General features: G+C 37.9%; 1 pseudogene; it reads right to left on the bottom strand.

The window, feature by feature from the left end:
• Positions 1 to 1,287: 1,287 nt before the first annotated feature.
• Positions 1,288 to 9,590, bottom strand: LOC102859932 (annotated as a pseudogene).
• Between the last annotated feature and the right edge of the window lie 1,275 nt (positions 9,591 to 10,865).

Below are 10,865 nucleotides of genomic sequence, written 5' to 3'. Positions count from 1 at the left end.
TGTGGTGAAGTAGAGGGGCAGAGAAAGAGGAATCCCCTCAGTGGCTGACATAATGAGCTTAAGAACAGTGAAGACTCCAAGGACGGCATCCAATGGGCAATATTTCCTTCTGTTGTACTTAGTTTTGCTCTGAGTTGGAACCAACATGATGGCATTTAATAACAACAATATATAGATAGAAATTATTAGTATCCATAATAAACAAAGAGTGCTTCGAGGTTGTTGTTTTTGTTAGATGTCTTCAAGTAGACTACAGCTCGTAGCGACTCTAGTGAGCCGTAGATCTGACCCTTGCTCCGTTCTGGGCATCCTCACTATCTCTGATGTACTGGAGGCTTAGAACTCAAAAATACAAAGATAACGGATTTTTTTTCTAAATGGAAAAAAATCTAAATAAACTTTTCACGAAAGCCATGGCTTCCTTGACTTCCTACCTGTTTGACATCATTTGTTGTAGCATGATGATGTAGTTAGGGTACCAAGAAACTGATCGCTCGAGATGAAGGAGACAAAGTTTTTTCAAGGGTGCCTGGTCCAATGTGCTCAGAGACATGAGTCCTTAGGCTTGTCTAATAGGGTCAAATCAAGAAGTTCACATGAGTTTTTTCCTAGTTTCCTCCTATGAATGAGTATGTTGCATTATATAATATATCTTGAGCATCCTTGACAATTGACTCTCTTCTATCAGTGGCAACTATTGAATAGTTGAAAACAGGAAGCAATAATATCCACCCGACTAGTTTTCTCTTAGAGCCATTTTCATCATTATCATCATGATGGGACTCAATTATATTTTTTATTTCAGTGATGCTTAATAAATAAAAAACTTCGAAGATATAAAAATATCTGAAACGTTAAAGATATAAATTTGCTAAGAGAAACATAGAATCACACAATGATCTAAAAGTGAATGTTCCTAACAGCCTTATTTACAAAAAACAAAAAATTTTTTTTTTTTTTTATGTCAAGATACTTTATTTTTAAAACAGGTCACAACACTAACCTTTGGCCCATTCTGCTCCGGACAAGCTACAAATGCTTGCTCAGCAGCTGGGTGCATTCTTTAGTAGCATGTGTGAAAAGTGAATAAAAATGTATATAAAACAAATATTCAAATAGATTCCATAGGAACACAGATAAGTGTGACCCCATCACCTAGTCTTCCATACTGTTCCATCCCACCATACTCATATAAAATTTCAAAACTAACAATAATTAAGTTAAATGGTCCCCCCCAAATCCCTTAATTCAAGCTAAACTTGGAGTTAACAGCTACCAAAATGGTATCTACACATTAACACTAGCTGAAGCACAACTGGCTGGATGCCGTTTCATTCCACTTTCCCAAGCACAAGACAAGGGCAGAGTGCTGACATCCTGCTCCTCCACTTCAAGTGGATACTCATGGTTCTTGATTTGCTGCATGAGTTGCCACGTTGGCCCAGACATCACATAGTAGATAGTTGGCCTCTGGAAGCCATTGAAAGTAGAGGCAGCAGCAACAGTGTAAGCACCCATGTTTTCAAACAACATCCAGTCCCCCACATGCATTTCTGGCAGGTTACAGCGCTCAACAATCCGATCCAGACCATCACATGTTGGTCCCCATATGCTAGATGAGTAATACTTCTCATCTGGTTTGGGTCTCTTTTGCAGCAGGGGCTTTACATGTGCATGATCGTAAAGGATGCAATTAAATGAGCCATAAACCCCATCATTCACATAATACATAAAGGAAAAAACAAAAAAATTTAAAAACACCTAAATGTCTGCCAGATAAATGGATAAATAAAATATGTAGCATTATAAAGTACAATATCAATCAGTCACAGAAGAGATGTTAAAAGAGTATATTGTTGAGTTCAGGTGATGAGGAAGGATTTTTCTTAATTGGGTATCTGAAAGAAGGAAAAAAGTTAAGAGAGGAGATTGGAGTGGATAATGAAAAGTAAAGACTATTGTGGGCAAAATCTAGTCCAAAGATCTTGTGACAAAAGAAAATATGACTGATTCACAGAGGTGAAAGATGGATTTGCTGAGACAGCAAAAAGGAATAGCTAATTTTACCCTGCTTCAGAAGCTAAACAGCTTGTTCCAGTTATAAGTGGGCTTTCTCTTCATTTCCTTTGTTCTTTCCCCTTCCTCTTCTTTCCTGTTTTCCCTTTTTACAAATGTGAATCTCTTCAGTCAACCATCAAATATGTGTCCACAAATCCATTGAAATGCAAACCTTCCAAAGTACTGTGTAGGACTCAATCTTTCCCTTTGACCATACTCCAATCACCATGACAAGATTCTACTTTTAACAAGTTTATCTCCAAGGCAGATCTTCATTTCTGGTACTCCGAATTAAGAACTGGCCAAAGGTGGAATTACATGCTGTCTAAAACTACAATACCCAGTGTTCATTTATATATTTTTTTTCATCCCCTCCACTTTTAAAAATTGATTTGCATATCACCACCCTTACACACTGCACTTTATCCATGTACATTGTGCCCCACACAGTCCCCCAAATCCACTGCACTTCAAACAATTAACCACAACTTATCCATGACATTTATCACACTGTCCCCTCAAAACCCCACTGATCCTTTCCCCTATTCTGTCTCCCCCTTAAACTCCACCATTCCAGTGATCACCTCTCCTTTCCCCTTTGCATGTTTGTTTTCATACAATAGATCATTTACCTTGAATTTCATTACGTGTATGATACACAAACTTCCAACCACACTTCTTTATTGAACCTTCTTATACACTGTATTTTACACAATCAACCGCCATCGATCTGTGTCTCCTATCACATCATCTCTTCAACTCCCCATTAAATCATTCCATTCCTTCACCTACTTCCCCCAATCTTCCATGCTTCTTCCCCCCCCCCCAGTTTCCTTCCCTCTTTCCCTTTCCCCTTTTGGACATTTATACTCATTAATTATCCTTCTAATTTTACAACAACGATCCTATGTAGTATTTGTCCTTATGAGACTGAATTACTTCAGTCCACATAATGCTTTCTAGACTCTCTCATTGTATACAATATTTTACAAAATCATTACTTAGTACTGCATAGATTCTATTGTGTGAATATACCACAATTTCTCAATCCATTCACTTATTTATGGGCACCTGGGCTGTGTCCATTTTATTGCTAGTGTAAATAACACTGGTATCAACATAGGTGTATGTATCTCTGTTCCCGTATCAGTTCTGAATTCCTTGTGGTATACACCTAGAAGTGCAATAGTTGTGTCATATGGGATATCTATTTCAGTGTTATGCCAAACTGCCTTCCACAACAATTGTATCATTTTACAATTCCACCAGCAGTGCCTCAGAGATCCAATCCATAACCCTTCCAACATTTATTGCTTGTTGTCCTGTTAAACTTTGCTACTGCTATTGGAGTGAGATGATATCTCATTGTAGTTTTGATTTGCATCTCTCTGATTGCCAGTGATTTTGAACATTTCTTCATATATCTGTTAGCTAGCTGAATGTCTTCTTCTGTGAAAAGCCTTCTGATGTATTTTGCCCATTTTGTCATTGGGTTATATCAGTCTTTTTCCAGTCAACACCCTATACTAAACTGTAAACTTTCATTATGAGATCCCTATCTGAGCTGTTACTGCCAAATGTTGTTTTCCAATCTGTGGGTTTTCTTTAACTCTGTTGGAGAAAGTTTTTTACCCACTCAGGGATTTGATTTTTAAGAGGTCCCATTCATCAATTTTGTTCTCTCCTGATTGTGTACTTCTGACTTTATTTGCAAGTCCATTTATGACATAGGCCAAGGACACTTACGTTGGTCCCATTTTGTTTCTTATGATCCTTATGGAATTGGATTTTACCTCTGTAGAGGTCTTTGATCCATCTTGAGTTGATTTTTGTGTATGGTGTCAGATGTGTATCCTGTATGTCCAGTCTTGCCAGAACCATTTACTGAAAAGGATGTAGTTTCCCCATTTAATAGGTTTTGATTCCTTGTCAAATATCAACTGACCATAGATAGATGGGTTGATTTCTGGATTCTCAATTTTATTCCATTGGTCTGTGTGTCTATCACTGTACCAATACCATGCTGTTTTGGTTACCAGGGGTAATTTTGAGATTAGAGAATGATATGTCTCCCAATTAATATTTATTTTTCAGAAGAACTTTGCTTATTCTGAGTCTCTATTTTTCCCCAAATAAACCATCCAATTGCCTTTTCTCTCTCTTTGATAAGGAGTTTGATATTTGTACTGGGATTGCATTGAACATGTAGATTACCCTTAGTAGTATTGCCATTTTCATAATGTTCAGTCTTCCTGTCCATGAGCAGGGAATATTTTTTCCATTCAGTTAGGTCTCATTATTTCCTGTATTAAAGTTTTATAGTTTTTCTTATAAAAGTCTTTATTGTCTCTAGTTAGGTTTATTCCCAGGTATCTCAGTTTGTGTTTGGCTGTTGAATTGCTTTCTTAGTCTCCTTTTCCATGTTTTCCTTGTTGCTATAGAGAAATGCAACTGACTTTTATATTGATCGTGTATCCTGCCACTCTGGTAAATTGGTCTACTAGGTCTAACAGGTTTTTTGTTGAGTCTTTGGGGTTCTCTATATACAGTATCATACAGTCTGCAAATAGTGACAGTTTTGCCAGCTCTGTGCCAATTTGGATGCTTCTTATTTCCTTCCCTTGTTTTATTGCCCTAGCAATATGATATTACATGGGAGTGGTGATAGTGTCCCGGTTTGCAAGGAGAATGCCTTTAGTCTTTCTCCATTGAGAATGATTTTGGCTCTTGGTTTTGCCTGTGTGCTTTTCACTAAGTTGAGGAAATTACCTTCTGTTCCTATTTTGTTGAGTGTTTTAATCAGGAAAGGGTGTTGCATTTTGTCAAAGGCCTTTTCTGCATCAATTGATAGGATCATGTAGTTCTTGTTCTTTGTTTTGTTGATATGGTGAATTATGGTGATTATTGGGGTGGGGTATTTTGGTTTTTTTTCCTCATTTTAAATTTTATACTGGTTTACTTTTTTCATTCAAAAGAATTAACTGAAACCCAATATTAACCCAGTAAAAGCCAAGCACGTAACTTAAAAAGCTACTCTTAAGCTAAGGTAACTTCTTCATAAATTAATCATTCTTTAAAAGATCAGACTCAAGTTTCACAAGCATAACTGGACAAACTGACAAAACAGTTTGATAAAACAGCAGTTATTCTAAATGTTTTTAAAATGTTTTTTAAAGCTGAAGAAACCCTAAATTGTACATAAACATCAGCATTTCCTTTTTTGTTAAAACTCTAGAACAACACTCGGAAGACTTTAAGTCTATGACGACAAAAATGCACACCAAGAAATATGTTTATGTACTTGATGACATTTGGAAAAAACCCTCAAAAATTTACTGTGTCTCAACTTTAGCTCCGTCTTGTTCAAGACCTCCAAATCACGAGGGCCAAGTGGAGGAAAAAGTGAATGTGCAGGCTGAAGTATAAAAGACGAGGCAGAGGTCCAAGCAGAAGTTAGTGTGTGCACCCGCAGATGCCACAGCGGCAGGAGCAGAGAATGCCACAGGCTAAGAGTGCTGATACAAATGTTACTATGTGCCCTCGTCTAGAACTTCTGACTCAAGAGATCTAGAACTTTCATTGTCATGTAATCACCATGAGCACCTCTAAGAGAACCACCTTCCTCCTTCGAAACCAGGACCTTTTCTTTTTTTTTCCTATAATTATATTTTATTAATTTTCATAAACATTTACAGAGATTTTGGGCTTCCACTCATTCATTGTTGCACTATTCTCTCTACCCTCCTCCCAGTTTGTTCTTGTCCAAATGCCACAGTGCTTGTCAAAGCCAGTTCTGATTAATCTTCTTTGTGAGTGTATCCTTTGCCATTCCCTATCACTCCTCCCTGAGAGAGACTTCACCCGAGTCATAAGGAAAAGGGGATGGCGTATTCTCTTAGCTACTTCCTGCTGAAAAGGGACGCTGTGGGTTTCAGGGTGAAGATCTTCTCTCACTACTCTAAAGGGCCCCTTTGGCAGTAGGAAACACATAGACTATTATGGAGATTGATTTTGGAATGAAACCAGGACCTTTTCAATCTGTTGCCCTGGATCTGTGATATTCTGGACTAACTCTGCTTTGTTGTGGTTGGATATAACATGCACAATAAATGATCTCTTCTGCAATCTTAGCTAAAGAATTAAAACACACACACACACACACACACACACACACACACACACACACACACACACGTCAATGTGTTTTAAATTCAACCATTTAGAAGACCTCAATTATCAAACTACTAGGGGAGCTCTGGTGGCCTAGTGGCAAGAAGCTGCACTGCAATCCCAGAGGAACACGGTTCGAATCCACCAGATGCTCTGCCGGAGAAGGAGGCGCAATATCCTCCTGTACCAGTCAGATCTGATTTGACGGTACACGCACACAAAATAAAAAAAATAAAAAAAAATTAAAAAAAAATTATCAAACTACTAAAAACACACAATATGAGATAGTTGTTGTTGTTATGTGCCGTCAAGTCACTTGTGCCTCATAGAGACCCTAGGTACAACTGCCCTAAACCCTGCTCTGTCCCATGCCTGTCTCGCTGTCTCCAACACACCCACCCCAGCTACCCCAGTCACTGAATCAATCCACTTCATAGAGGGTCTTCCTCTCCTGCACTGTCCCTTCACCCTTCCAAGCATGACATCCTTCTCCAAGGACTGGTCCCACCATGCAACATGTCCAAAGTGTGTCAGACAAAGCTTCAGAATCTTTACCTCCAAGGAGCAACCTGGTTTAACTCCAGGATGAACCTGTTTGTTTTCTTAACCGTCCATGGTACATTTAATACTCCTCTCCAGCACTTCAGCTCAAAGACATCAATTCTCCTTCTATTCTCCTTAGTCACTGTCCAGCTCTCTGATGCATAGCAAGTGATTGCAAAGACCATGGCCTGTATCAGGTGCACTTTAGTCTCTAGAGTGACAATCATTGCTCTTCAGTACTTTGGGGAGGTGCCTAACTGCAGACTTTTCCATCACAATATGTCTTTTAATTTTCTGGCTAATGGTGCCAAGAGTGTTGACTGTGGAGCCAAGCAAACTAAAGCTGTTGACCTCAATCTCTTCACCATTCATCCTGATGCTGCCAATTGGCCCAGTGGTGAGAATCTTTGTCTTCTTGATATTGAGCCTCAATCCATATTGAATGCTGCTGTCCTTGACCCTCTGCAGCAAGCATTGCAGGTTCTCCTCAATTTGAGCAAGCAGGGTTGGGTCATTTTCATAACACAGATTGTTGATGGATCTTCCACCAATCCTGATGTCACACTTCTCTTACAGCCCAGCCTTCCAGATAATTTGTTTTACATATAGGTTGAAAAAGTATGGATATACGTCACATCCCTGGCATACACTCTTCCCAGTTTTGAACTATGCAGTGTTTCCTTGCTCTGTTCTGACGAGATAAATAGGAATTTATTAAAGTCATTGTTTCAAGAAATAAAAAAATAAATAAGGCATCTTTATTCCATCTTGATATCTGTAGCAAATGAGCTATTATTTCTACTTTAACTTTTTTCTAATGCATTTGGCAGATTTTTTCATAGTCTCCTATTCTATATAACATTGAAAGTTTTCATGATTAAACATATTGATCAAAACCAAGAGAAAAATATAAACAGAAATTCATTTTTTAATAAAAGCCATTCACCCTTCAAAAATAAAATTTTAAAAGCATGTTTAAATTATGTTTAAAGGCTGGTATTTTCATTTATTTGAAGTAATTTATACTTTAGTAGTTAAGAGAAAGAGATAAAGACTTTATTTAAGATGAGATGCTTATTAATGTGAATCATGCTGCCAAATACTAATTTCCTCAGCATTTTGCTCCACTGGGATGAGGGTTTGAAGAAGGTTTCATATTCCATTAGCACACCTGCCAGAACAAGGTCATATGCAGATGACCCAACCCTGCTTGCTGAAACTGAGGTGGACCTGAAGTGCTTGCTCAGCAGGTCAAGGACTGCAGCCTTCAATACAAATTGAAACTCAACATCAAGAAAACAAAGATTCTCTCCACTGGGCCAACTGACAGCATTATGATAGGTGGTGAAAAGATTGAGATTGTTAACAGTTTTTGTTTGTGTGGCTCCACAATCAACACTCTTGGTACCAGCACCCAGGAAATCAAAAGGCTAATTGCACTGGGAAAGTCTGCTGTCAGGTACCTTTCTAGAGAAGTGAAGAGCAATGATGTCGGTCTGGAGACTAAGGTGTGCCTAATCCAGGCCATAGTCTTCTTAATTACTTGCTATGTGTCAGAAAGCTGGGCAATGACTAGAGATGATAAAAAGAGAATTGATGCCTTTGAGCTGTGATGCTGGAGAAGAGTTTTTAATATACCATGGACTGCTAGGGGAGGGTAAAATCAGGCTGTTCCTTGGAGCAAGGATTCTGAGGCTTCATCTTACATACTTTGAGCATGTTGTAAGGAGGGACCAGTCCTTTAAAAGGGACATCATGGAAGGGTGGAGGGACAGCACAAGAGAGGAAGACCCTCGATGAGATGGATTGATTCAGTGTCTGGGGTAATGAGGGTAGGTGTGTCAGAGACAATAAGGTTGGCACAGGACAGGGCAGGTTTCAGGGCTATTGTACATATGGTCACTATGAGTCGCAAGTGACTCAACAATACATAACAACAATAATTTATTACTTCTCATATTGGTCCATTTACAATGCTCAAAAGGCTTTGTAAAGTATCTTAAACAGGAACATTTTTAGGTTGTATTATGGAAAGTTAGCAATGAAAATTTAATAAAACCATATCTCTTTATGAACTTTTACCTTTTTTAATATAAGAAGCTTATAAAAATGTTTTATAAAAGGCTACCCAATACTAGGGAAAAGGGAATTAAAGGATTTTGAAGCCTATTTACTTTTTTAAAAGGACATTCTCTCATCTCAAATTCCAAGCATTTATTCATATCCTTAGAACCAGTTTTGCTTAAATGCTTAACAGCATCTACCCCATTCTATCCTCAAGGAAGTTCCCCTTTGTGATCTGTTTTATCTGTCAGTTTACATTTCTGGACTTTGGAATGTTGTTTTTTTGTTTTGGGGGTGTTTGGTTCTTTGGTTTTTTCTCCTTCCTTCCTTCCTTCCTTCCTTCCTTCCTTCCTTCCTTCCTTCTTACTTGGTGGGGCTGTGTTAGGAGTTTCAGCCAAGATGATATTGCTTATGGATATTGTAGCATTAATGGGATTATGATTCTCCATAAATTTTTTTCTTTTACTTGGCATATTCAAATAATGTTCATAAAAGTTCCAAAATAATTTGGCTAATACACTCTGCTCTACATCTGATGATATAATGGTGTTAAAAAAAGCATTCACAGATATAATTGGAGGTGTCTGAGGATATGTTTCTTTCCAGGAAATCTCTATTAAAAAGGCTTTGGGATGATCATTTTCATTTATCCTATCTTGAAATGAAACTGGACCTCATTCCCAGAAACTTTCATCTCCTTTGTAAATAGAATGTAAAACTTCCAGTTCCATTTCTTGGTCCTCGTTGACACTCATCACACTGGCTGGTAGGGTCTCCTAGATTGACAGCATTTGATCTGGAGTAAGGGCAGTGACCTAGAAACCCTGACCCGAAGGTGGCTGTGGAGTTCACATTCACAACCGAAGGCATGAGTCAAATGTGCCCCTGGCCTACAGGTAGCTCAAAGCCACCAAGAGCAGAAGAAGCCACTGGTAATGGCTTTTCTTATGTTGAACCACCCTTGTACACCCATTATGAAACTCATTGATAATGATGAATTATTTTTTTTATGTGCTGTTGGATTTTATTGGTCAAGATTTTGTTAAGGGTATTTTTTTGGTTTTGTTTTTTATAGTTGTTGGTTTTGCATTTCTATTCATAAGCGGCATTGGTTTGTATCTTTCTTTTAAAATGATATCTTTGCCTGGTTTTGGTAGTAGGTTATGCTTACTTCATAGAATGACTCTGGGAATGTTCCTTTTTTTCCTATTTTTTTCATAATTGAAGTAGAATTGGTGGTATTTCTTCTCTAAATATTTGATAGAATTCAGCTATGAAACCATCTGGGCCAGCATTGTGTGTTTGTTTGTTTGTTTGTTTGTGGGAGGGGAAGTCTTCCAATGACTTCTTCAATTTGTTTTCTCTTGTGATGAATCTCTTCAAGTCGACATCTCTCCACGTCAGTCTGGATAGGGCATGAGTTTCAAGGAATCTGTCCATTTCCTCTAGGTTTTTAAATTTACCAATAGCTTTTCATAATATTCCCATATTATCGATTTAATTCCATCTGGTCTTGTTGTGTTGTCCTCTCTATCATTTCTTACTCAATTTATTTGTGTTTTCTCTTTCTTATCTTTTGTTAAGTTTTCCAATAGTTTGTCTATTTTATTGAGCTTTCGAAGAACGAGCCCCTGGTTTTGATTGTCAATTGTTTTCTGTTTTCTATCTCATTGATTTCAGCTCTTGTCCTTACAATTTCCTTTCCTCTATAGGCTGTGAAGTTGAACTGTTGCTCTTTTTCTATTTGATGATATTGAGTTAGGTGATTCACTTTGCTTCCTTCTTTCTCAATGTGTGTGCCTATTGCTATGAACTGCCCCTCAAAGACTAACGTAGCTGTATTCCAAAAGTCTTGGTATGCTGAATTTTCATTTTGTTCCTATAATGATTTTTTTACTTCTTCTATAACCCAATGGGCGTCTTCAAGCCAATTCAAATCTATACGCATACAAGGAAGTCCAGTGAATACCACTATCATTCAAATATATGCACCAACAACCAGAGCCAAGGAAGAGGAGATAGAAGATTTT

This window comes from Elephantulus edwardii, unplaced genomic scaffold (assembly GCF_000299155.1).
Source record: "Elephantulus edwardii isolate Elephantulus edwardi_28Jun2011 unplaced genomic scaffold, EleEdw1.0 scaffold00266, whole genome shotgun sequence".
NCBI lineage: Eukaryota > Metazoa > Chordata > Mammalia > Macroscelidea > Macroscelididae > Elephantulus > Elephantulus edwardii.
Note: the sequence above shows the minus strand (reverse complement) of the source record. Positions and strands in the feature narration are given on the sequence as shown.